The following is a 25,674-nucleotide window of genomic DNA, read 5'->3' as shown; positions in this document are numbered from 1 at the left end:
AAGTGGGGGTCTACAACAGCATGTTAGTGTAAAAAATTAATTTTTTACACTAACACGCTGGTGTTGCCCTATACTGTTCATTTTGACAAGAGGTAAAAGGGAAAAAAGCCCCCAAAATTTGTAATGCAACTTCTCCCGACTACGGAGATACCCCATAAGTGGGCGCAAAGTGCTATGGGAGCGCACAACAAGGCCCAGAAGGGATAGTGCACCATGTACATTTGAGGTGATTTGCACAGGGGTGGCTGATTGTTACAGCGGTTTTGACAAACGCAAAAAAAAAAAAACACATGTGACCCCATTTTGGAAACTGCACCCCTCACGGAATGTAATGAGGGGGTGCAGTGAGAATTTACACCCCACTGGTGTCTGACAGATCTTTGGAACAGTGGGCTGTGCAAATTAAACATTTTGTACAGCCCACTGTTCCAAAGTTCTGACAGACACCAGTGGGGGGTAAATGCTCACTGTACCCCTTGTTACGTTCCTCAAGGGGTCTAGTTTCCAAAATGGTATGCCATGTTGGGGTTATTTTGCTGTCCTGGCACCATAGGGGCTTCCTAAATGCAACATGCCCCCCCGAGCAAAATTTGCTCTCCAAAAGCCAAATATGACTCCTTCTCTTCTGAGCATTGTAGTTCGCCCGTAGTGCACTTCAGGTCCACTTATGGCGTACCTTCATACTCAGAAGAGATGGGGTTACAAATTTTGGGGGGTATTTTCTGCTATTAACCCTTGCAAAAATGTAACATTTTGGGGGAAACACATTTTAGTGAAAAAATATATATTTTTTTACATATGCAAAAGTTGTGAAACCCCTGTGGGGTATTAAGGCTCACTTTATTCCTTGTTACGTTCCTCAAGGGGTCTAGTTTCCAAAATGGTATGCCATGTGAGCGTTTTTTGCTGTTCTGGCACCATAGGGGCTTCCTAAATGCGACATGCCCCCCGACCAAAATTTGCTCTCCAAAAGCCAAATATGACTCCTTCTCTTCTGAGCATTGTAGTTCGCCCGTAGTGCACTTCAGGTCCACTTATGGGGTACCTCCATACTCAGAAGAGATGGGGTTACAAATTTTGGGGGGTATTTGCTGCTATTAACCCTTGCAAAAATGTGAAATTTGGGGGGAAACACACATTTTAGTGAAAAAAAAAATATTTTTTACATATGAAAAAAAATATATTTTTTACATATGCAAAAGTCGTGAAACACCTGTGGGGTATTAAGGTTCACTTTACCCCTTGTTACGTTCCCCAAGGGGTCTAGTTTCCAAAATGGTATGCCATGTGAGGATTTTTTGCTGTTCTGGTACCATAGGGGCTTCCTAAATGCAACATGCCCCCCAAAAAACATTTCAGAAAAATGTACTCTCCAAAATCCCCTTGTCGCTCCTTCGCTTCTGAGCCCTCTACTGCGCCCGCCGAACACTTTTCATAGACATATGAGGTATGTGCTTCCTCGAGAGAAATTGGGCTACAAATATAAGTATAAATTTTCTCCTTCTACCCCTTGTAAAAATTAAAAAAATTGGCTCTACAAGAACATGCGAGTGTAAAAAATGAAGATGGTGAATTTTCTCCTTCACTTTGCTGCTATTCCTGTGAAACACATAAAAGGTTAGAATGCTGACTGAATGTCATTTTGAATACTTTGGGGGGTGCAGTTTTTATAGTGGGGTCATTTGTGGGGTATTTCTAATATGAAGACCCTTCAAATCCACTTCAAACCTGAACTGGTCCATGAAAAATAGTGAGTTTGAAAATTTTGTGAAAAATTGGAAAATTGCTGCTGAACTTTGAAGCCCTCTGATATCTTCCAAAAGTAAAATCATGTCAATTTTATGATGCAAACATAAAGTAGACATATTGTATTTGTGAATAAATTTTTTTTTTATTTGGAATATCCATTTTCCTTACAAGCAGAGAGCTTCAAAGGTCGAAAAATGCAAAATTTTAAATTTTTTCATCAAATTTTGGAATTTTTCACTAAGAAACGATGCAAGTAACAACAAAATTTTACCAATAACATAAAGTAGAATATGTCACGAAAATACAATCTCGGAATCAGAATGATAGGTGAAAGCATTCCAGAGTTATGAATGTTTAAAGTGACAGTGGTCAGATGTTCAAAAAACGCTCCGGTCCTAAGGTGTAAAATGGCCTGGTCCTTAAGGGGTTAAACTCCATTTTGTGCGGTCCAGGCTCCAGGGGCTGGGCATTTAAAATGGTGGATCAACATGTGAGGACATGGGGCAAGGAATCCTGGGAAGGTGGGAAGGCAGGATGACCCTAAATTACATGCAGCATGCAGCCTATGAGCAGCCAGCCACCCCTGTGATGTCACAGCCCTATATAATCGGCAGCCAACTTGAGGCCAGTCACATCAGCGTTCTATTACAGAGAGAGAGGGACAGAGAGCAGTGTATGTTGCACAGAAAAGCTTTTTTTACAGCAACGATTCACCTCAAGCCCAAATCCAGAATAGAAGCATTGATAGGGAAGGGAGTGATATTGGGAGAAAAAGTGCAATTTTGGGTGTAGTTCGCAGCACTGGTGTGTACAACAACTGAAAAGCTAATAGTAGCCAGCCAGTTAGGGTGAGCAGAGCACTAAAAGCTTATTGTCCTCTATTAAGAATAACCTGCATGTACATATTAGTGGTGTACCATTTTGTTCCTTTTAAAGTCTTAAGGGTCTAGATACTTGGAAAGGCCAGCCAAAAGTACACACCTGCTGCTGTTCTAGACAAATACTGTTTTAAGCTTAGTAGAGCGCATTGTACTCCCTTCATATACTCACTAAGTATGTCAGGCAGAGAAGTGCCAGGACGTGCACAGAGGAGTGGCAGAGGCCTAAATTCATCAAGCAGACTAAGGCCGAGTGGCAGCAGGAGTCACAGCGAGAGGCCTGAGCTCCCGGTATTAGCTAGTGGTCGTGTCTAGACCAGCAACCCATCTGCCGTCGTCGATTGGTTAACACGGTCATCCACTTCATCACAAGGGACATCTGACACCCCCAGTTAACAGTTGGTGGGTTCACCAGACACAACCCTCAGTTGGCATGGCCCGGGAGCAGTCCCTGTCCTCCCATTGCCTCTGTCCTATGCTCTTCCCTCCCCCACAGTAGTATCTTATGCTGTGGGTTCAGCTCCACTATTTTGTGAGGACAATCTACTAGAGGACAGTCAGCAGCTACTGCTCAGCCAAGACTGCTCAGCCGAAACGCGTCTATTTGGTATTTAAATAAACACAGTGCTTCCTAGCACTTTCATCTCTATTTGGCTTCCACCTGATTCGTCTGATGTATTGAACAGCGCCTTCTGACAAGGTTTATTTTCCTATATTCTGCAAGAAGTAGAGGAGACATCCGCCGCTTCCTCTGCTAGGTGGGCAAATAGTAATGAGGAGAGTAACGTGGGAGGGGGTGTTGCCAACGTTCAGGATATTGAAGCAGACACTTTTGAGGAACCTAAGGAGGATATTAGTGATGTGTAGACACAACTCGATGATGATGAAGCCAATCGCACTTGGGAGCAGGGTGTAGAAGGGGCTTCATCATCAGAAGAAGAGGGTTGCAGGTTGCCCATGAGGCAGCAGCTGAGCCAGCAAGGTGGTAGCATGGTTGTCAGTCAGCATGGTGGCAGAAGTGGAAAGTCTGGAGCCAAACATGACAGGGGTAGACCACCTGCTTCGTGGCAGCCTACCTTCCTGGGAGGTAGTGGAACAGGGATTCCTGGAATCTGCGACAGAAGCAGTCAATCAGTGCGGACTGTTGGCAGGAAAATCAGCTAATCGGTGGTGTGGCAGTCTTTCATCAAGCATACGGAGGATGTTAGCCTGGCCATATGCAAGATGTGTTGCCAGAAGGTGAAGCGTGGCCAGGGTCCCAATATTGACACCACGGCACTACGTAAACATATGCAGTGTCAAGATAAAGTGGCGTGGGAGAAGTGTGACTTCGATGTAGTGGTCCAGCCTGCTGCATCAACCAGTGCTACGCAGCTCCCTGTTTCAGTCAGCCAAGGCTCCACCACCTCAGCTGAAAGGAGCTGTCTGTCATACCCGTCTACTGTTGCTCCAGAAGCTCCTGCTCCTCCTACTTCGAGTCAGTCATTGCGCCAGCAATCCATCAGCGAAGCCATGTCCAAGAGACAATAATATGCGCTCACTCATCCAACGGCGCAGAAGCTGAATGTGTTCCTGTCTACGTTGCTAGTGCCTCCCTGCACCGTTCAGAGAACTGATGTCTTGTGCCGAGCCGAGGTGTAGAGTCCCAAGCCATCATTTCTTTGTGAAGAAGGCAGTACCAGCCCTGCACAATTTTGTGGAACAGAAGGTGGGCCAGTCCTTGAGCCTGTCAGTGTGCACCAAACTGCACGGCAGTGCCGACGTGTAGAGCTGTGACTACGGTCAGTCACAATACATGTCCTTTACGGCCCACTGGGTGAATGTGGTTCCTGCACAGCCACAACAGCAACTTGAACAGGTCACGCCGACTCCACCTCCTCATCCTCCACCATGTTCTCAGCCTCCACTGCACGGAAAAGTTTTAGTGCCCCTCCAGCATAACTTGTGTGCAGGGCACGGCGGTGTCACGCTGTTCTTCAAATGGTTTGCCTTGGTGAACTGAGTCACACAGGATAGGGATGTAGGCAGGGAGTCACTCCGAATCACTTGCACAAATGGCACGATGCTTGCGTAATGACCGCCGAATCATCACCATTCGGCAGCGAGATGACTTCTGGTTCTCCAAATATTGGACCCTTGCTACCTGCACAAAATGGGGGCAATTTTTACACCCACTGAGAGGGAGGACAAAGTGACCTACTACAGAGACATCCTACGTAGTCAGTTAGCCAATGCCTATCTGCACCATCATCCATCCTCTCGCAGGTCTGACTCGGGGGGCCCTCTGTGCTCACTTTCCACTGCCATGGCTGCTGGGGAGGGGTGGGGTGGCAGGAACAGTACCAGCTACATCAGCAGCAGCCTGAGTCTACAGTGGCTGATGAGTAGCTTTCTTCACCAGCATAGTGAAGCAACTCATTAGCAGCAGGTAGACCTGATGCAGGACCTGAACCAGCAAGTGGTGGCATACCTTGACATGACCATGCCAACACACCTTGAAGATCCGCTGGACTTCTGGGCAGCCAAACATGATTTGTGGCCGCAACTAGCAGAGTTTGCCCGGAAAAGCTGTCCTGCCTTGCCACACCAGTTATTTAAGCACATATTTAAGGTGATGATCCCCAGTTACAGACATTCCCACGCATCAGACCCCAAGTAAGTACTGAGGATATGCCTTAGCTAAAACTTAACCTTTCTTAGGATAAAATATATGTACTAAAAACATTTTTGAAATCAAACAAAAGGACTAGCTGCTCCTTTGGACACCAGCTTAGTTATATTTTCATTTTGTTTAAATTTTTTAAAATTTTGTGTTGAAAATATGGAGACTTTAGAACCGATTACTAGTTTTCCATCGTTATGGTCTCAAGATGGCTTCAACATACAATGGTTGTCCTGGAACCAATTAATATTGAGACTTGAGGGACCATTGGATTGCTATAGAACATGTAAGTGAAACAATTTCTAAAAATTACACCCCTCTTCCGAGCTGTTGGGAAGTCTACCCGTGAGTATGCTGTTTTTCTCCAGCACTAGCTCTTTTATTTAAATACCTGGTGTCAGATGAGTTAAATATTGAAGAAATGCAAAAATGGAATCGAGTACGAGATATGGACTCTGCAAACATACGGTGAGAGTTATCTTGACAGGCAGCATAAATTACTCCATCTCTCCCACACATTCAGGGATTTGCCATAGGCAGAAAGTGACATAAAACTTTACCTACAAAATAAAGAAATAAATACTTCTAAAAAGCTTCATGGATATTTATATTGAGAAAGTAGAACTGCTCAGACATGTAGCTTTTGTATGTCATAAACATCCCATGACAAATTTGGTTTATACTGTAACAATGGAAAAAAAAAAAAAAAAAAATATATATATATATATATATATATATATATATATATATATATATATTGCAAACAAGGTAAGGCTGCTCACCACTCTTGCGTTTGCTGCACGACCTCGTGCTGCGGACACCGGTACCGCTCCCAGCTCAATAGAAGTCACACAAGAAAACGTCCGGCACTCAGGAAGATGCAGATAAAACTTGTCAATGGCTTTATTCACACGCTGTAAAGCAGGACACAATCTGATGCGTTTCGCACGCTCAGGTGCTTAGTCGTAGAGCTACGACTAAGCACCTGAGCGTGGGAAACGCGTCAGATTGTGTCCTGCTTTACAGCGTGTGAATAAAGCCATTGACAAGTTTTATCTGCATCTTCCTGAGTGCCGGATGTTTTCTTGTGTGATATATATATATATATATATACATATATATATATATATATATATACATATATATATATATATATATATATATATATACATTACAATCATTTGAGTGTCCTGAAGTTATCAAAAATGGGTCACAAACAAGAATGGAACAACATGTTTATTAAGAAACACAAAGCAATGTTATTAAATTATTATTCCATTTATTTAGAAAAGGAAATATCTATAGACCCATGAAAAAAAATTGTCCAGCTAAAGTGGTTTTACAAAATTGTAAAAAATTTGACCAGGGGGACACCTGTATATCCACATGACAGCTACAGATGTGTTCACCCTTACCATATTTCTAGTTTAAATAAGGATTCCAATTTCTCATAAAAATCTATGCTATCAGAACACTCAAAGACAAACACAGCCTATACATATCCTGACGGAGTGTCACCAAATCATGTTCTTGTGAAAAGTTGTTAATCTCCATATAGTTCAGGATATGTTCATTTTAGAGATAAGTTAAGAAAGGAGGATACATCCGTCCAGCTTATCACTAGCATTTGTGGTGTATGACACAAGAGTGCTGAGGCCGATGATTGGCTGGTGCAGTCACAAGGGTACAACGATATGTCATCAGTGCAGCACAGTAATCTAAGACCCGAAGGGACCAACAGAGTGGTAGCGCAACAAGGGCATGGGGTTATAATGTGAATAATAAGTATTTTATAAATTTCCCCAATTTGATTATTTAGAAAAACACCCCAGCTGGTTTCCGCTGAACCCCAGATCCAGATGGAGTTGCAGACAGCACGTCACAGCATCACTCGTCAATCACTGACCACAGTAGTGTCCTACCTAAGCTCTGGGAAAAGCAGTGTAACTGGCCACCCAGTTGCATCCTGATACAGACTGCAAGGGAGCGAGAAATGTTAAAGCCTTTATAGATAAAGATTGTATAGTTTTATTAGGCAGTCTGGGCACATTATATGCCAAAAATACCAGGTGCCGCAATGCTCATAGATAGGCAACCGCTACAACAACATATTAACTCTACACAACGTTGTGTTAAAAATATCGTATTTTATTATTGTATTAATTGACAAAGAGATTTGAAAACAACTATTTTATGAAATATTCATCATAAAATGATAGACACAGATGGAAGGTACATGCAGAAAACATTGGGCAAATTAGTTAAAGAAAAACTGTCAGATATTTTCTCCTGCACTATCCACAGTACTGGTGGATAGTGCAGGAGACGCTGATTAAAACGAGCCCTACCTTACCCGGATCTGCCCGGCCATTCGCCCGCAATTGTACTTTTATTCTATGTGGAAATCTTGCTGTAACTGGCAGGGGCGGGGCTTCTGCAGGTTAACTGGCACTGACGTCAGTGCCGCTTATGAATATTCATCCCCCCTCCCTCCAGTTAGGAGCGGCGAAGAGAGGGAGAGCTGGAGGGAGGGGGGATGAATATTTATAAGCAGCGCTGACGTCAGTGCCAGTTAGCTGCAGAAGCCCCGCCCATGCCAGTTACAGCAAGATATACACATAGAATAAAACTACAATTGAGGGCGGACGGCTGGGTGGATCTGGGTAAGGTAGGGCCCGTTTTAATCAGCGTCTCCCACACTATCCACCAGCAATGTGGATAGTGCGGGAGAAAATAACGATCCACTGTGGAGGTAGCCGGAGGGCTTACCTCAGCTTCCGTGCTGGCTGCGGCTCTGAGATTGATAAAGCCTGGCTAGATCAGGCTTTATCAATCGAGCGCAGAGCACACAGATCAATGTAGTTCTATGGAACTGCATTGATCTGTATGATGAATCTAATGATTCCTCCTAATAGTCCCCTAAGAGACTAATAAAGTGTAAAAAAAAGTTCAATTAAAGTAAAAAAAAACACCCATTAACTCCTTCCATATAAAAAATTTGAATCACCCTTATTTTCCCAAATTCCATATAAAAAATATGTAAATATAATAAAACTTAACATATGTGATATCATCACGTGCGCAAATGTCCGAACTATAAATATATAACGTTAATTAAACCGCATGGTTGTAATTGGTACCTATAGCCCCATATGCGGAAAAATAGGGGTCAGAAGATGACAATTTGAAACATTCTTATTTTGGTGCATGTAGTTATAATCTTTTTTTAAGTAGTAAGATAAAATAAAACCTATAGAAATTAGAAATCCTTGTAACCGTATGAACCTACAGAATAAAGATAAGGTGTCATTTTTACCGAAAAGTACACTGTGTAAAATCGCAAAACCCCAAAATTTACAAAATGGCTTTTCTTTTTGTTTTGTTTGTTTTTCAATTTTGCCACACAAATATATTTTTTCTGGTTTTGTCGTAGATTTTGTGGTGAAATAATTTATGTCATTACAAAGTAAAATTGGTGGCGCAAAAAACAAGCCCCAGGTGGAAAATTGAAAGTGTTAGGATTTTTAGAAGGTGAGAAGGAAAAAATGAAAGTGGAGACATAAAAAATGGCCCGGTCCTTAAGGGGTTAAATAAAAATTTTCATTGGACAGCTCATTGTTGATTGGTGAGGGTCCAACACCTGGTACATCAACCGATCAGCTTTTTTGCAGTACCAGCACCCCATCAATCAGAAAGACTTCTTCAAGCTTATAACTCGGTTACACTACTTTCAGCGTAAAAGTTAGGTAGAAACGCTGATGCATTTCAAACCGGAACAGTTCAAAATGTGTCAGCATGTCTACCTAACTTTTACACTTTGGTCCTTTTTCTTACATTTTAATCATGTTGAAATACATTTTTTTTTATATTTTGTCTTTTGGGATCTGGAGTTTTTTTTAAAGAAAAATCTTTTTTCAATTTTTAACACTAAGTGTGCAACTTTTTGCATTTTTTCACACTAAGTATGCGGCTTAGACTATCCTTTGTGCTTCTTGACTTCCATGGATGTCTCTGATTTCATCATTATGGCTATAGGGCAATGCGCTGTTTTTTTTTTCCTTTTTCTTTGTTATATCTTTAAATGAACAGAGAAACATGAAGGTATTAGCTCCCAGATACAAGAGCAAGACTTTACAGAAATCTGTTAACTGAGAACTGAGACAAATATGGAAAGTACAATATTCAGACCTAAGGAGTAGACAAGGATAGATAAGAACAAAAAAACTAAATAAAATAAAAATCTAGGCATGAACTAGGCTAGAACAAGGCACTAGGAATCTTAAAAGGGAGGCTAACCATTCATGAACTCTGGTCTAAATGAGCCTTATGTTGAGCAGTCAAGATCCACTGATCCAGAGTAATAGATCAGCTGTAACATAGTTACATAACAACTGCCCTAAACAAAATGATAAACAGAAGAAGACAGAATAGCAAGACGATTATTATTTGTAACACCTATCAACAGGATAAGTGATAAATGTCTACAGGCTGGGAGCCTCACCACTATATTAGGACCCTTGACAATCAATAGAAGAAGGATCCTGAGTAGAGTTGAGCGAGCCTCCTGAACCCAAATTTGATCGGAACTTCGGGGGATTCACAGCTTGCCAAACTTTTAAACAATACCAGGTTCGGCTCGTGCAAACTTGACAAGGTCGGAGATAAGCTGTGTTTTCCACTTACAGCTGCGGGGACAGCTCAGTCCATCAAGGAAGGAATTAATTAGTGCTGCAGTGCTAGTTAACTTCTTAGGGGGTATACATTATACAGCCATCTCTATCGCTGTATAATGAACACGATGAAGAGAGTGATACGTACCATCTTATCACTGTTCTGGGCCTCTTCTTATGTAGCTCCGCCCCTCATGAAGACATCACTAGAGGCAGGGCTACGCAAGAAAAAGCTAGGACCAGTGACGAGATGGTATGTATCACTCTCTTCACTATAGATGGATGCACAATGAATACACCTCCCTTCTGTGACAAAAAGAGTAAAGTTGCGCTGTGCAGCAGCACAAATTAACCCTTTCACTTCTCCCCTGTCAGTTCTTGACAAACAAGCAAGCACTTTCCAATAGTTTGGAGAGCTGAACTTTCGGGAAGCTCACTTAATGCTAGTGGGGCTCTGTTCTTATGCCTGTATTCTAGTGATGGTGGAAGGTCTTGTTCCAAAGACTAGTGATTCAGTCTACGATTAAGCACCTGCGAGTGCAAAACGCATCAGACGTTCCTTCCTGTACTGTGACTCCTGTCAAGCAATAAAAGCGAGTTTTAAGTACATTTCCTCCTTTCAAAGACTAGAGAGGGTTCCAGTGGGGGATCAGTGATATATGTACACTGTGGGACAACCCTTTTGAGTAAAAAATATTTTAAATTCAGTTGTGCAATTATTTCATAATTTTTATTACAGGTAAAATGGTTCAAAAACAAATCTACAGGTATTTATAGGAAGACAACGTTTGTAAGATGCTTATGAGAAGGACAAAGCATTCTTAAAAATTGCAAACTAGTGCTTAGATTAAAACAATCATCTACATACAGTAGCATAAACTGTGTTAAGAGGAAATGGTGTAAATGAACTGCAAAAGACTTGTGAAATTTAAACATGAAGCCTTTAGCTACTACTTTGCCACTATTTTTCAGAATTGCAGTTTATTGCAAACTCCAGAAATTAAGGTTGTTAATCTTGTAAAAGAGATTAAGCTAAGACCAGAAAGACCATCTTTGGGGCTTACATTTGGTGAGGCCATTACTAATGTCCTGCCCAACATATGCTCCAAATTAAAGGGGTATTCGGCTATTCTACAGGGGCTGTAAAGTTAGTGCAGTTTATAATATTAAAAACAATTCAAATGAAGCTCCAATCGAGCTATACACAACCCAAGAGGGGGCCATGGACCCCATTCACAGTGGCACTCGTCCCATAGGGATGGGTGCCACTGTGGAGGGGGGTCCGTGGCCCCTTCGGGTTGTGGATTAGCTCGATTGGAGCTTCATTTGAATTGTTTTTAATGTGTTGCGTTCAGTGTTGTTTGTGATACTTTTGAATAATAAAGTTGATTGCATTAAATATATTATCGGTGTGCTCATTAACAGTTTTCTTTTCAATTTTTTGTTAGTTATATTCTAAAGCATTATACAGCACCCCTTTTTTAATCCTAGCTTGAGCCCCCCCAATCTTTGTATCTTTTCCCTGATGTTTATTTTTAACAGCATACACAATGAGTGTCATCTCAGGTTTTCCCAGGTTTCAGTGCAGCTCGAGACATTACATCACTAGTCAAGGGTTGAAAGGGAGCGTGTCTGTGCATCTTCAATGAGTGGAGCAACCCCTGGGTGAGGGGGAGATCATTCTCCACAGGGCTGCAGGGAATTGTCCTAGGTGTGCTTCAATGGGTGAGGTGGCTAATGTGTGGGAGGAAGAAAAGTGACTTCACACTTACCAACAACGGATCCTGGGACTTGTAGTTGGAGGAAGGAAGCTCCAACAGGAAATATCCATTTCACAAAAAGAAAGCAGTAGTGTTATAGTGGACTGACAAAACAGCCCTTTAGCCCCAAGACAAGCACAGACCCTTCCTAAGCATGTCCATTACTGTCTGGCAGGTAAGTATTACATCACCTTATGGAGGATAACCCCTTAAATACACCTGAAGGCTGAAACACTGCATACATCTGCCAGTGACTCCCCAAAAAAGTATCCCTTTCTTTTGTGTTCTTTTGCATACTTTTCGATACAGTTGAGCTATTAATATACAAACATATACCAGAGAAATGAATGTCAAAAGGTCTCTAATAAAAGTCTACTGGCACAGTAAGTCAATTCCCAGTCTGTATGCCAAATGGTCACCCTAAATGGGGTTTGGGCCTTCAAGAGATTTAAATGCTAATACTTTAGTGTCGTTCCTTAAGATGAGTGAGCAGTTTTGAAAAATAACATGACATTGTGATACTATTCGATATACTAATTCACACTATGAAATCTTCGCACAGAGCTATTCCAGGTGGAGACTCCATATGTAGCAGGCACCCGCAGTACAAGCCAGCTCTAGGACTGCACGTAAATGCATAGTCTCCATGGATGGCAATGCATTCCTTAGCGCTTTAAGGAACATGGTCATTCTTCCGTTAGTTTGGGATCCAGAATTTCCACAGCGGAACCTTCTTCGCAAAAATTTAAAACAATAGTAGGCTGCAGCACCATATTTTTCTGCAATGGAATTCTACTAGTAGTTTTGGAACCGCTTGAGGTATACTGGTTGGGAAACACTGCTATAGACTTAGATAAAGCAAAGGGTTGCTTAGTGGTTACAACTCTGAGGACCTTGACCAAAGTCAACATCTCATTAAATAGTATATTCTCCCTTAGCTTTTTCTCACACGTGAAAAGCAAACTAAATGGGTAAAAATGTTTAATAATAATGTCCTATTCTTACAATAGGTTCTTAATATTTTAATAAATCGGTAGACTGAACTGCAGTACCAGGAACAGCCACAATTTTCTTTCTTCATGATGTTGATGAATATGGATGGTGCAGGAAAGACTCGTACTTTCTACACACATTTGCATAGTTGCTTTCTAAAACTAGCCCAAGCTAGTTAGCCATTTCATGTTTAAACACTCAGACTAAGGGTTGTGGTTCTCTAACAAAAGTCTATAAAACCTAAACCAGGCCATCAAGATGAAGTCCGGTGTCATTTTTACTATTTTCAAAGGATAACATTTTGCCATATGCCTCTTAATAATCTGAAACCTTGATGGACCTTTGGTTGGGTCACACTTCTTCTTATAAGCAGGAACCAACCAGTGGAATCCTTGTCTGCTCAGGAACCTCAAACATCTCAGAAACTAACTTAGAACACCTGCAGAGTGTCATGGGTTAGCTGTGGACTATTAACATCAACTGTTCAGGTGCAGGAAAAAAAGACCTTTGTTGTCCTGGCACTGCCCGTTCGGTCATCAGAAAAGGAGAAAGAAGGCTAATAGTCGGCCTCAAATAAGTTTAAAACTTTATTGTTTAAATAATAAAAATAATAAAAATGTGGATGACGCGTTTCAAGGGGGGCTCTCCTCTTCCTCAGATCATGACGGAAGAGGGGAGCCCCCCTCCAAATGCGTCATCCACATTTTTATTATTTTTATTATTTAAACAATAAAGTTTTAAACTTATTTGAGGCCGACTATTAGCCTTCTTTCTCCTTTTCTGATGACCGAACAGGCAGCGCCAGGACAACAAAGGTCTTTTTTTTCCTGCACCAGGACATACTCTTCTGGACAAGCACCCGCTTGTTTCCTGGGACCTCCCGGCACAGCAGCTCCTTGGACATCAGTGAGTACCCCAAATACGGGGTGATATGTGCTTATATTAATACTATCTGGTGAGCACCCACCTATATGACCTGTGGGTTTCCCCCACAATATTTATATCTCCATATATAAAGGGTAATACTCTAGGGGCCGTTTTTGGCTTTTTTTCTTTCCTTCTCATTCCCAACATCAACTGTTGTCGTTTCATTTCTGTTGAACCTGGAAACTGTTCAAAGAAAGTGCTTGCGCATATGTGAATCGGCCCGGTCAGCCAATCACCGACTGAAGCACAACACCACTGTGGCCGGTGATCATCTGAGCGGGCCATCACTGCTAGGACGAGTACGTCTTGAAAGGTATGGGCTTAAGCTTTCTGCTGTAATAGTCTGGGCCTTGTTCTGGAGATTCCTGGGAGTCCCAGAGGTCAGACCACTCTTGATCAGACATATATGCTCTATCCTGTGGATAGGGAATCTGTTTTTAAAAGATGGTGACACCTTTAAAGGGATTCTCCGCCCCTAGACATCTTATCCCCTATCCAAAGGATAGGGGATAAGATGCCTGACTGCAGGGGTTCCGCCGCTGGGGATCCCCGCAAACTTAGCTGCGGCACCCCAAACATCCGGTGCACGGAGAGAACTTCGTGCCGGATGACAGGCGAAGTGGGGCGGAGGCTTGTGACGTCACGGTCACACCCTGTTCGTGACATCACGGCCATGCCCCCTCAATGCAAGTCTATGGGAGGGGGCGTGACGGCCGTCATGCCCCCTCCCATAGACTTGCATTGAGGGGGTGCAGCCGGAACGTCACGAGCCTCAGGCGCTGCACCCGATGCTCTAAATGAACGCAGGGTGCAGCATGGAGATCGCGGCGGTCCCCAGCGACAGGACCCCCGAGATCAGCCATCTAGGGGTGGAGTAACCCTTTAAGGTACAATAACCAACAGAAAGAAACAACACAATTAGCGATAATTAATTGTGCTTTTCTCAATTAATCGAATATGTTAATTCAATATAGCGAGGGAGTTTTCAGTCACTTTTACCAATAACATTGTATTTGTTCTGCAATCCAATAAACCAGAGAGACAGTTCATGTCTAATAACTGTGCATACACTGAAGCCATCAGCATTTAGCCTATTTTGCTGTAGAAATCTCAGATATGTGTTTTTGGTATGAAGGAGGTCATGGATTTTCTCCAGAGCAGAAGCAGAAGTTATTAAAACTCATCACATGGAGAATAAAATTGGATATTCAGCAGCGATGGCAGCAGTCTGAGGCGAGAGCAAATGTAATATTACCAAGGTAATACAATTAACAACTTCACAATACCACAATTACATCAATGAGATCTCGATCCATAAGAGCCCAGGATGACTTGCTGCGATTTTCCCAATCTACTGCTAGATAATCCGTCACACTCTGTAGGCATTCCCATACAGTGGGGAGAACAAGTAATTGATACACTGCCGATTTTGCAGGTTTCCTACTTACAAAGCATGTAGAGGTCTGTCATTTTTATCATAGGTACTCTTCAACTGTTAGAGACGGAATCTAAAACAAAAATCCAGAAAATCACATTGTACGATTAATATAAATGTTATTGCATGACATAAGTATTTGATACAACAGAAAAGAATAACTTAAAATTTGGTACAGAAACCTTTGTTTTGCAATTACAGAGGTCAAACGTTTCCTGTAGTTCTTGACCAGGTTTGCACACAATGGGGGACATGTATCAAAGATTTTACCCCTGTTTTGTGTGTATTTTTTTGCGCAAACTTTTGCGCAAGCCCTGTTTTTTTGCACATTTTTTTGCGCATGTTTTGGTAGAGCATGTCCTCCAGATGTAGCCGAATCAGGGTACCTTGGAGTGACATCTATAGTACGCATGGATTTATTAACTGCGTACTTTTCCTTTACACCAAAAATTTTGCTGCAAGAGCTGTTTTTTCTGCGCAAATATAAGCCATCTTGGACTTAACGTAGCAAGATGCTCTAAATCATCGATTCTATTTTCCAAAGAGTGGATTGAGGAGGTTACTACATTTAGCCGCAATTTATGAAGCTCATTGCGCTTGATTGATAAATTTAGCGCTTCTGCACATAATTTAGAATTCGGGAAAAGGGGTAAACTGCTTCTACCATACACAAATAATGATACATGTCCCCCAATGCAACAGGGATTTTGGCCCACTCCTTCATACAGACCTTTTCCAGATCCTTCAGGTTTCAGGGCTGTCACTGGGCAATGCGGACTTTCATCTCCCTCCAAAGATTTTCTATTGGGTTCAGGTCTGGAGACTGGCTAGGCCACTCCAGGACCTTGAGATGCTTCTTTTGGAGACACTTGGCTGTGTGTTTCAGGGTCGTTGCCATGCTGGAAGACCCAGCCACAACCCATCTTCAATGCTCTTACTGAGGGAAGGAGGTTGTTGGCCAAGATCTTGCAATATAGGGCCCCATCCATCCTCCCCTCCAATAGGGTGCAGAAAAGCAGCCCCAAAGAATGATGTTTCCACCTCCATGCTTCACGGTTGGGATGGTTTTCTTGGGGTTGTACTCATCCTTCTTCTTCCTCCAAACACGAAGAGTGGAGTTTAGACCAAAGAGCTCTATTTTTGACTCTTTAGACCACATGACCTTCTCCCATTCCTCCTCTGGATCATTCTTATTGTCAATGACAAACTTCAGGCTTGCCTGGACATAAGCTGGCTTGAGCAGGGGGACCTTGTGTGTGCTGCAGTATTTTAATCCATGACTGCGTAGTGTGTTACTAATGGTTTTCTTGGAGACTGTGGTCTCAGCTCTCTTCAGGTCAATGACCAGGTCCTGCAGTGTAGTTCTGGGCTGATCCCTCACCTTCCTCATGATCATTGATGCCCCACGAGGTGGGATCTTGCATGGAGCCCCAGACCAAGGAAGATTGACTGTCATCCTGAACTTCTTCCGTTTTCTAATAATTGTGCAAACAGTTGTTGCCTCCTCACCAAGCTGCTTGCCTATTGTCCTGTAGCCTATTCCAGCCTTGTACAGGTCTACAATCTTATCCGTGATGTCCTTACACAGCTCTCTGGTCTTAGAGGTTGTGGAGAGGTTGGAGTCTGTTTGATTGAGTGTCTTTTATACAGGTAACAAGTTCAAACAGGTGCAGTTAATACAGGTAATGAGTGGAGAACAGGAGCACTTCTTAATGAAACAATAAAGGCTAGGTTCACACTACAGAATTTCTGCCTGCCTACAATTCTGATTTGAAATGAACCTGTCAGGGGTGGGATATATACTGTACATAAATGCAAGCTTTTTTTGGCTGGATTAGGTAGGAAACATTTTTCTCACATATACTGCAATTCACATCATTGGCATGCACTAGGTATGGATGGAAGCCCACTTTAATCCAAGTGTAGCAGTGGTAAGGCCCACACCTGGGTTGACATCACAACCTAGTGGACTTGCTGTTGAACAGACAATCTGCTTCTTACACCTCTCCCTCCTGCACTCTTCTAAGGTCCTGGACTGAATTTTTTGAAGGAGCTTTGCCCCAGGCTGGCTTTGACTACTCTCCTTTCACAACCTCTCAGCAGAGAGGCTGGACTCTCCTTAAGACATCCTTCCAGAGACTGTGCTAAATTTCCTCTTCCTCTTAGTAAAAATGGATCAGAGATAAGCTTATCCCTTCCATCTGCCAAGCTCTCAGGTGTGTGTGTATGTGTCTAGGTTAAGGGGGTACTCCGCTGCTCCCTGCTGCACATGGCGTTAAATTTTTTTATTTCTAAACGTTGGGTGCGGCAGTGGTGGCCGTGACATTACTCCACGACCCTTGTGCCTTCACGCCACGCTCAATCCTATAGACATGAATGGAGGCAATGTGGTGTGACGTCACCAGGGGATGTGGCATGATGTCGTGGCCACTGCCGCTGCACCCAGCATTTAAAAACAAAAATTCTGAATGCTGCGTGCAGCAGGGAGCAGCGGAATACCCCTTTAACCCAAACAGTGCTCTCTGCCTTGCTCAGCACATGACAGATAAAACGGAATAACAGTATAAACTGCTATAAAAAAAAAGCAAATCAGTAGAAAAAATTACAAATATTTGAGACTCCTGATCCCTAATGCAAATCTGCAAGGCTTATCTGCATCATAGTGGGAATAGGGTCCTTCTAACCTGATGAAGAGATGGCACAAGGATGGACTATGGTAAGCCTGAAGGGGTGTGATGGGCAATGTTCTGCTGTAGACCTTGTGTCCTGGCATCATGTGGATGTTAAGGTGACACGAACCACCTATCTAAACATTGTAAATAGCAAGTCCTTTCTTTCATGGCAGCGAGATACCCTAATGGCAGTGGCCCCTTTCAGCAGGATAATACCCCCTGACCACAACGATGACATTGCTCAGGAATGAGGAACATACAAGATCCAGGTAGTAACTTTGCCTTCAGATTCTCCAGATCTTAATCCAATCGATAATATCTGGGACCTAATGCGTCTATTGGTAAAATGTTGGTGCCAGATACTACAGGACACCTTCAGAATTCTTGCTGACTCCATGGTTCGATAATTGTCTTGGAGGAGCACCTACACGATATCAGGCAGGTAGTCTTAAAGGGGTATACTGCCCCTAGATATCTTGTCACCTATCCAAAGGATAAGGGATAAGAAGTCTGATCACCTTGGTCCCACCGCTGACCCCCGCAATGTCCCTGCTGCACCTGGCATTCATTTATAGCATTGGGTGCAGCACCGGTGGCTCGTGACGTCATGGCACGCCCCTCATTGCAAGTCTATTGGAGGGGGCGTTGCTGTGATGTCACGAGCGGGGGGCGTTGCTGTGGCGTCACGAGCGGGGTGTGAGTGTGACGTCACAAGCCTCCGCCCTGTATCACCAGTCATTTGGCACACAGCAAAGTTCACGCCGTGCACCGGATGTCTGGGGTGCCGCAGCTGAGATCGCGGGGGTCCCCAGCAATGGGACCCCCCGCGATCAGACATCTTATCTAAAGGATAGGGGATAAGATGTATAGGGGCGGAGTATCCCTTTAAAGGAAACCTGTTAACTTGATTGAGACACAAGTCATGGAGGGGGGGGGGGGTGTTTCCCAGTTGCTTCTGTCTGCCCCTCAGATCTCCAGATCTCTTATTATACAAACACAGGAAGAGATCTATCCATTAAGTCGTACCATGGTATGGAGTTGCCCCAATAACCCATGGTTAAGGCAGCATGAAAGTAATGACAAGTTTCCTTTGAAGGTAATCTGTCACCTGTTTCATGCTGCCCAAACCTCTGTCAGCATGAACTAGTCAAATGCCAAGACATTGGGGAGATTTTTTGTGATGTCCCAGTAGGGGATATACATCTCAAAGTCCTATCACAGTCCCCAGGGCTCACCTGTACTGCACCCCTATAATCTGTATAATTGTATATTATGTGTAAAGGACCCCTTGACGTGGTCACATGGTTTTTGATCACATGATAATGGTTGTCACATGTTAAAGTCACATGTTTTGTTACCCAGAGAGCACCAGGTGACCAGATGACCTGCAGCTAGCCTATGGGCTCCTTGCTCACCCCCTTTATAAGAGGTGGAGGTACTACAATCTCTCTCTTCCACCACACTTTCTGCTGAGGTCAAGTCCAGTCCAGACGTCTCAGAGCAAGTGTCCAGCACATCTGGAGGCCTCAAGCCTAAATTACAGCCACAAGTCAAGTCCTCTCTGTCTGCTGTCACTATCTTCAGCCAAGTCAAGTCTATTGTAGTCAGCGTGGCTGTCCTAAAGTCTGTCAAAGTCACTGCAAGTCCCAGCAAGCTGCAAGGTCCCCTGTGTTACTGGTCATCTCTCTGGGATCCTGGCCTAGCTGTACCATCTGTCTATCTCAGTAAAGCTACCATTGACCTGACCTGGCCTTAGACTCTTAATTTCCCTGCCTAACTAGGACTAGCGGTGCTACCGTATGGGTGGTTCTCGGTAAAACCACGCTCTGGCATCACAAACATATAGGGGTTAACACCATCTGCCCATGGGCTACAACATCTGCCCTATTCACCTCACATCGCACCCCATGGCTCTCCACTTTATCAAAACCTGTCCAGAGGAAAGTTGCTGAGTTGCCCATAGCAACCAATCAGATCGCTGCTTTCATTTTTCAGAGGCCTTTTCAAAAATGAAAGGAGTGATGTGATTGGTTGCTATGGTCAACTCAGCAACAGGTTTTGATAACTATCCCCCATTATGTTTTACTGTGAAATGTTGATACTTTTAAAAAGCCTCCAGGGATCGGTATGTAGTCACTTTAGGAGCTCCCCAACCTGTCGGCCTTCAGTGACATGTCTCTCTCTATACACTCCTAGGGAGAGATACATCACATGAGGCGGCAAAGAGAGGAGCAGCCGCCGGGAACTGCCCCAATGACTATTTAGACTAAGTGTCCAAGCATTTCAGAGTACCGTATATACTCGAGTATAAGCCGAGTTTTTCAGCACGATTTTTCGTGCTGAAAACACCCCCCTCGGCTTATACTCGAGTGAACTCTCCACCCTCAGTGATCTTCAACCTGTGGACCTCCAGATGTTTCAAAACTACAACTCCCAGCAAGCCCGGACAGCCATCGGCATCCTGGGAGTTGTAGTTTTGAAACATCTGGAGGTCCACAGGTTGAAGACCACTGCCCGGGCCTTCGTCGTCATCCAGACCCCCCCCCCCCTCCCACCTTTAGTTTTGTACTCACCTCTGCTCGGCGGGACGTTAGGGTGAGCTGGTCCGGGCCATCTGTGCTCTAGGGACCGTCCGGTGGGGAGAGATAGTCGTTCCGGGCTGTCCATCTTCACCGGGGGTGCCTCTTCTCCGTGCTTCGGGCCCGGCCCCGGAATAATGGTGTTGCCTTAACGACGACGCACAGGGACGTTGCTCATTAACGTCCCTGTGCGTCGTCGTTGAGGCAACGCCGTTATTCCGGGTCTGGGCCTGAAGCGCGGAGAAGAGGCACCCCCGGTGGAGATGGACAGCCCGGAACGACTATCCCTCCCCACCGGACGGTCCCTGCAGCACAGATGGCCCGGACCAGCTCACCCTAACGTCCCGCTGAGCTGAGGTGAGTACAAAACTAAAGGGGAAAGGGGGTCTGGATGACGATGAAGGCCCGGGCAGTGGTCTTCAACCTGCGGACCTCCAGATGTTTCAAAACCACTGTTAAATCAGACATTGACAAGCGGTGATGATGAAGGGGGTGGTGTGGGATGATGACAGGGTAATGATGACAGGGTAATGATGAAGGGATGATGATGACAAGGTAATGATGAAGGGGGGATGATGACAGGGTATTGATGATGAAGGGGGGATGATGACAGGGTATTGATGATGAAGGGGGGGATGATGACAGGGTAATGATGAAGGGGGGGATGATGACAGGGTAATGATGATGAGGGTGTTAATGACGGGGGTCTGTATGATGACGGGGGGGATGATGTACTTCCCACCCTAGGCTTATACTCGAGTCAATAACTTTTCCTGGGTTTTTGGGGTGAAATTATGGGCCTCGGCTTATATTTGGGTCGGCTTATACTCGAGTATATATGGTATATCATAATGTCATAGGGGGAGATTTATCAACATGTCCAGAGGAAAAGTTGCCCAGTTGCCCATAGTAACCAATCAGCTCGCTTCTTTCATTTTTAACAAGGCCTCTGAAAATAGAAAGAAGCAATATGATTGGTTGCTATGGGCAACTTTTACTTTGTACAGGTTTTGATTAAAGGGGTACTCCGGCCCTAAGACATCTTTTCCCCTTTCCAAAGGATAGGGGATAAGATGTCTGACTGCAGGAGTCCCGCCGCTGGGGACCCCCGCAATCTTGCATTCGGTACCAACCTCTTTGAGCTGCACGCCGCGCTTGCCAGCTCACAAACTGCCGGGTGCCGATCACGGGGCCGGAGTACCCCTTTAACCTCCCCCATAGTGCCCTGGCATCTCACTGCCTGTATATGTTTCATGTTACATTTGGTTAGCATGAAACAGGTGACTGGGTCCCTTTAATATCATGGCTCCTCGGTCTATGTATTGATTTGCACTACTGATAAATAGAAGAAGATTATGTATTATATATTATAAAGACATATTAATACTAATACCTGCTAAAGTCACTATTCTTGTTGATGCACAAATTACTTCATAAAAAAACGTTCACACAGGAGGCCCTAAAAACAAGCGCTCCATAAATACATATATAACTTATTATGGCATATAGTAATAAAATGATTTTAAAGACTACATCTATGTGTGCATCATTACTCCTAGGACAGAACCTGTAATTTTCCTGTCACATCGCCACACGCAGTTCTAGCGCGAATACGTGCACGACCCAGCGTGCGTTACAGAACTACACGGCTTCCTGCATGTCACACAGACACACGTTACCCTGCATGACACACAGGCGCATTTTATTCAGTGCATCTCCCAGTAAAGCCTAATGTGGCTAACCCTTCGGCTGCCGGTATGCGTGCCGCATCTCTCTCTCCCCGGTAGACAATTCTCATTGACCTTGAGAAATACCATTTTCGGTGACGGCTGCGAATGGAAAAACTGTCACCTAATGACACAATGGGGCTACCGCCAGCTCTGAATTCTAATAAAACCCGTAATAATTATGCCACCTTACATAATGGAGCAGTTGGCCTGAGCCGTAGAAACTCCTGCTGTGATTTCCCCGGGGAGGGATGCTTCTCTCTTTCTGCTTAAACATAGCACCGGTGAGGATTTTTTATAAAGCTATCATTATAAAATACCATTATTCTAAAGCTATTTAATTAGGCAGAGCTTAGCCGGCCGTGACTGTGTGTGCTCGGGAAGGAGAAAGGACTTTACACAGAGCTCGTCCCAAAGTACAAAGTAAGTCGGGAAAAATTAAGAGAGCAAGATTGGTAGATGGTAAGAAAGCCAGACGGGGGAAACATAAAAGAGGAGAATACAGATGTAGCCTTGGTTATCTCGAGTGCGTTAACCTGACACAGCAGTGTATAGTGTTGGGATACACTAATGCACAAGGGATGAAGATAAGGCCAGTAATTGAGGAGTAATGGTAGACTTAGTGTAACACGCTAGGATAACTTAACTTCAAGAGTGTAGAACAATATATTATCGCTCTAGTAATCAATATGAGGCTGGTTACATCTGTAAATTCATTTTTCATGATTCGTCTGTGGTGCAGAAATATTGCTGCTTAAAGGGGTACTCTGCCACTAGACATCTTATCCCCTATCCAAAGGACAGGGGATAAGATGTACGGTCTTGGCTGCGGCACCCTAGACATCAGGTGCACGGAGCAAACTTCGCTCCGTGCCAGATGACTGACGAAGCGGGCCGGAGGCTCGTGACGTCACGGCCACGCCTTGCTCATGATGTCGCGGCCACAACCCCTGAATGCAAGTCATGCCCCCTCCCATAGACTTGCATTGAGGGGGTGTGGCCGTGACGTCACGAGCCTCCAGCGCTGAACCCGACGCTCGAAAAGAAACTCAGGAGGCAGCAGGGAGATTGTGGGGGTCCCCAGTGATCAGACATCTTATCCCCTATCTTATGCGATCTTTGCCTTGATGTTTTGTTGTCTCAGGTTTTTCCAGGCTGCAGTGTGACCAGAGACATTACATCACTACTCTTTACCAATCTATTATAATATCCTATGCTTTGCTCTATACGCATAAAAATAAAATAAAAAATTTCTGGATTGCTTTTTTAAACAAACTCCTTCTGATTATAATGTAAAAATATGCCGCAGCATTAGACAACCACACAACTAATGAACATTAGGCTGTTTTATTAGGACTCAGTAGCCGTACACATTATAAGTGACAATTTAGTTATATACATTGCTTTACATCAGTTACACAATTTCAATTACCAGTTCTTACGGGGATCTCAATTGTGCCCCATTTTCTTTAAAAAAAAAATCTTCATAATGCATTTTCCACAGCTGTCCTTTTAGACATGATATGAGTGAATTAGTGAGGAATACAAAGCCAGCTACAATAATCCTATTTATACATGAGAGGCATTATCTACTCTCCAAAGACATTGCTATGGAGGTAAGACTCTTTTATTCGAGCACCAGGCGTGCATCCTTTTCACGAGGACTGCTGGAAGGAAATCTCAGGTCGGAAGGGGGGATGTTGTCCTGACAGCTGTTTGTTGTCTATACTATGCCGCCATTTGATGTTCCATGAATCATGAGCGGTCGTTGCTTTTTCCTAGAATGTACAAAGGTGTCTTAATATCTCGAAAGGTTCCTACATGTCTTGGAGGGGTCTTCCATGGTGGACGTTTCATTGTTTGCATGGACACAGCCTTTTCACAGCAGGTCTGACCCATTGACTTCAAAGGGAATTGATCTACAACAATGGCTTCCAAACTGTGGACATCCAGCTGTTGCAAAACCACAACTCCCAGCAAGCTGGGAGTTGTGGTTTTGCAGCAGCTGGATGTCCACAGTTTGGAGACCACGGATTTACGGTATCACGCATAGACACGGATGTGGATAAGTCGTGATGCATGTGTAAACAATGGAGAGAATGTGGTGCTGGTTGGGTGGCATCCACACAGATCAAATCTTGATGGTTCGTCCGTGAGTTTATACATCTGGAAAAGCCCTTAAAGAGGTACTCCGCTGCTCAGCGTTTGGAAAAAACTGTTCTGAACGATGGAGCCGGCGCCGGGAGCTCGTGACGTCATCGACCTTCCCACTCATGACGTCACGCCCCGCCCCCTCAATGCAAGTCTATGGGAGGGGGAGTGACGGCTGTGACGGCTGGGAGGGGGAGTGACGGGGCATGACGTCATGAGGGGACGGGGCTATGACGTCACAAGCTCCTGGCGCCGGCGTTCGGAACAGTTTGTTCCAAACGCTGAGCAGCGGAGTACCCCTTTGAAAGGATACTCCAGTGGAAAAAACTTTAGATGAACTGGTGCCAGTAAGTTAAGTAGATTTGTAAACTAGTACACAAAAAGGAAGACTGCAGCAGCACACTTGGTCAAAAAACGGAGGCTCTTAGCGCACTTTTTGATCAAAATCTGTCCCACTCATCCGCCACGCGGAGGTGGCCTCATTTCGGATGGGACCCCAACACACATTATGAGCCTAACACTCATTTCACTCACCTCTGCTGGGCATATAGACTATGCAGGATCCATTATATAGATTTGATAAATTACTTCTATTTAAACATCTTAATCCTTTCAGTACTTACGAGCTGCTGAGGTTGAGTTGTTCTTTTCTGTCTAAGTGCTCTCTGATGACACGTGTCTCAGGAACCGCCCAGTTTAGAAGCAAATCCCCATAGCAAACCTGTTCTGCTACGTGCAGTTCCCGAGACAAGCAGAGATGTCAGCAGAGAGCACTGTTTCCAGACAGAAAAGAACAACTCAACTTCAGCAGCTGATAATTATTGAATGGATTAAAAAATTTTATATAAGTCATTTACAAATCTGTTTAACTTTCTGGAGCCAGTTGATATAAAAAAAATAAAAAAATGTTTTTACCTGGAATACCCCTTTAATCCTTCCAGTACTTATCAGCTGCTGTATGCTCCAGAGGAAGTGGTATAGTTCTTTCCAGTCTGACCACGGTGCTCTCTGCTGACACCTCTGTCCATGTCAGGAACTGTCCAGAGCAGGAGAGGTTTGCTATAGGCATTTGCTCCTACTCTGGACAGTTCCTGACATGGACAGAGGTGTCAGCAGAGAGCACTGTATTGGATCCTACAAAACGTAGTGGCAAGAGGTCTTCTTTAAACTTAGTGCTTCATCATGCTAATTTTTAGATGTTTTCGACAAACCCAATGGATACTTGTCTAGCACTTTATCTGACTCCTAATGTGAACATAATACCAATATAAATAAGGCAAAATCCATGAGACAACTAGATAGAGTGTCTGTGTATTTATGAACTTGGGTCTGAACACGGAATCGAGATAAAAAGAAAATCCAAGGTCAGAGGTTACGTTGTCCTCTATTTTTTACCTCTTTTTTTTCCCCTTCTCTTCTTTGAAGAGGTAGATTGGGAAGAAAATAAAGCAGAATATGATGCTGGAAATAG

At 43.9% G+C, this 25,674-nt stretch overlaps 1 long non-coding RNA gene across 2 annotated transcripts in view; it reads right to left on the bottom strand.

Moving 5' to 3' along the window:
* The window catches only part of LOC130277382 (uncharacterized), a 144,009-nt gene extending 124,315 nt beyond the window's left edge, over window positions 1-19,694 (bottom strand). For both annotated transcript variants that reach the window (XR_008845447.1, XR_008845446.1), the window contains exons 1-2: window positions 19,639-19,694; window positions 15,088-15,147 (exon numbers count right to left, since the gene is read on the bottom strand). This is a non-coding gene — a long non-coding RNA (uncharacterized LOC130277382). The remainder of the gene's footprint in view (window positions 1-15,087; window positions 15,148-19,638) is intronic.
* Between the last annotated feature and the right edge of the window lie 5,980 nt (window positions 19,695-25,674).

The sequence above is a fragment of the Hyla sarda genome, chromosome 6 (assembly GCF_029499605.1).
Source record: "Hyla sarda isolate aHylSar1 chromosome 6, aHylSar1.hap1, whole genome shotgun sequence".
Taxonomy (NCBI): domain Eukaryota; kingdom Metazoa; phylum Chordata; class Amphibia; order Anura; family Hylidae; genus Hyla; species Hyla sarda.
This window is presented reverse-complemented; position numbering and strand designations above follow the sequence as displayed.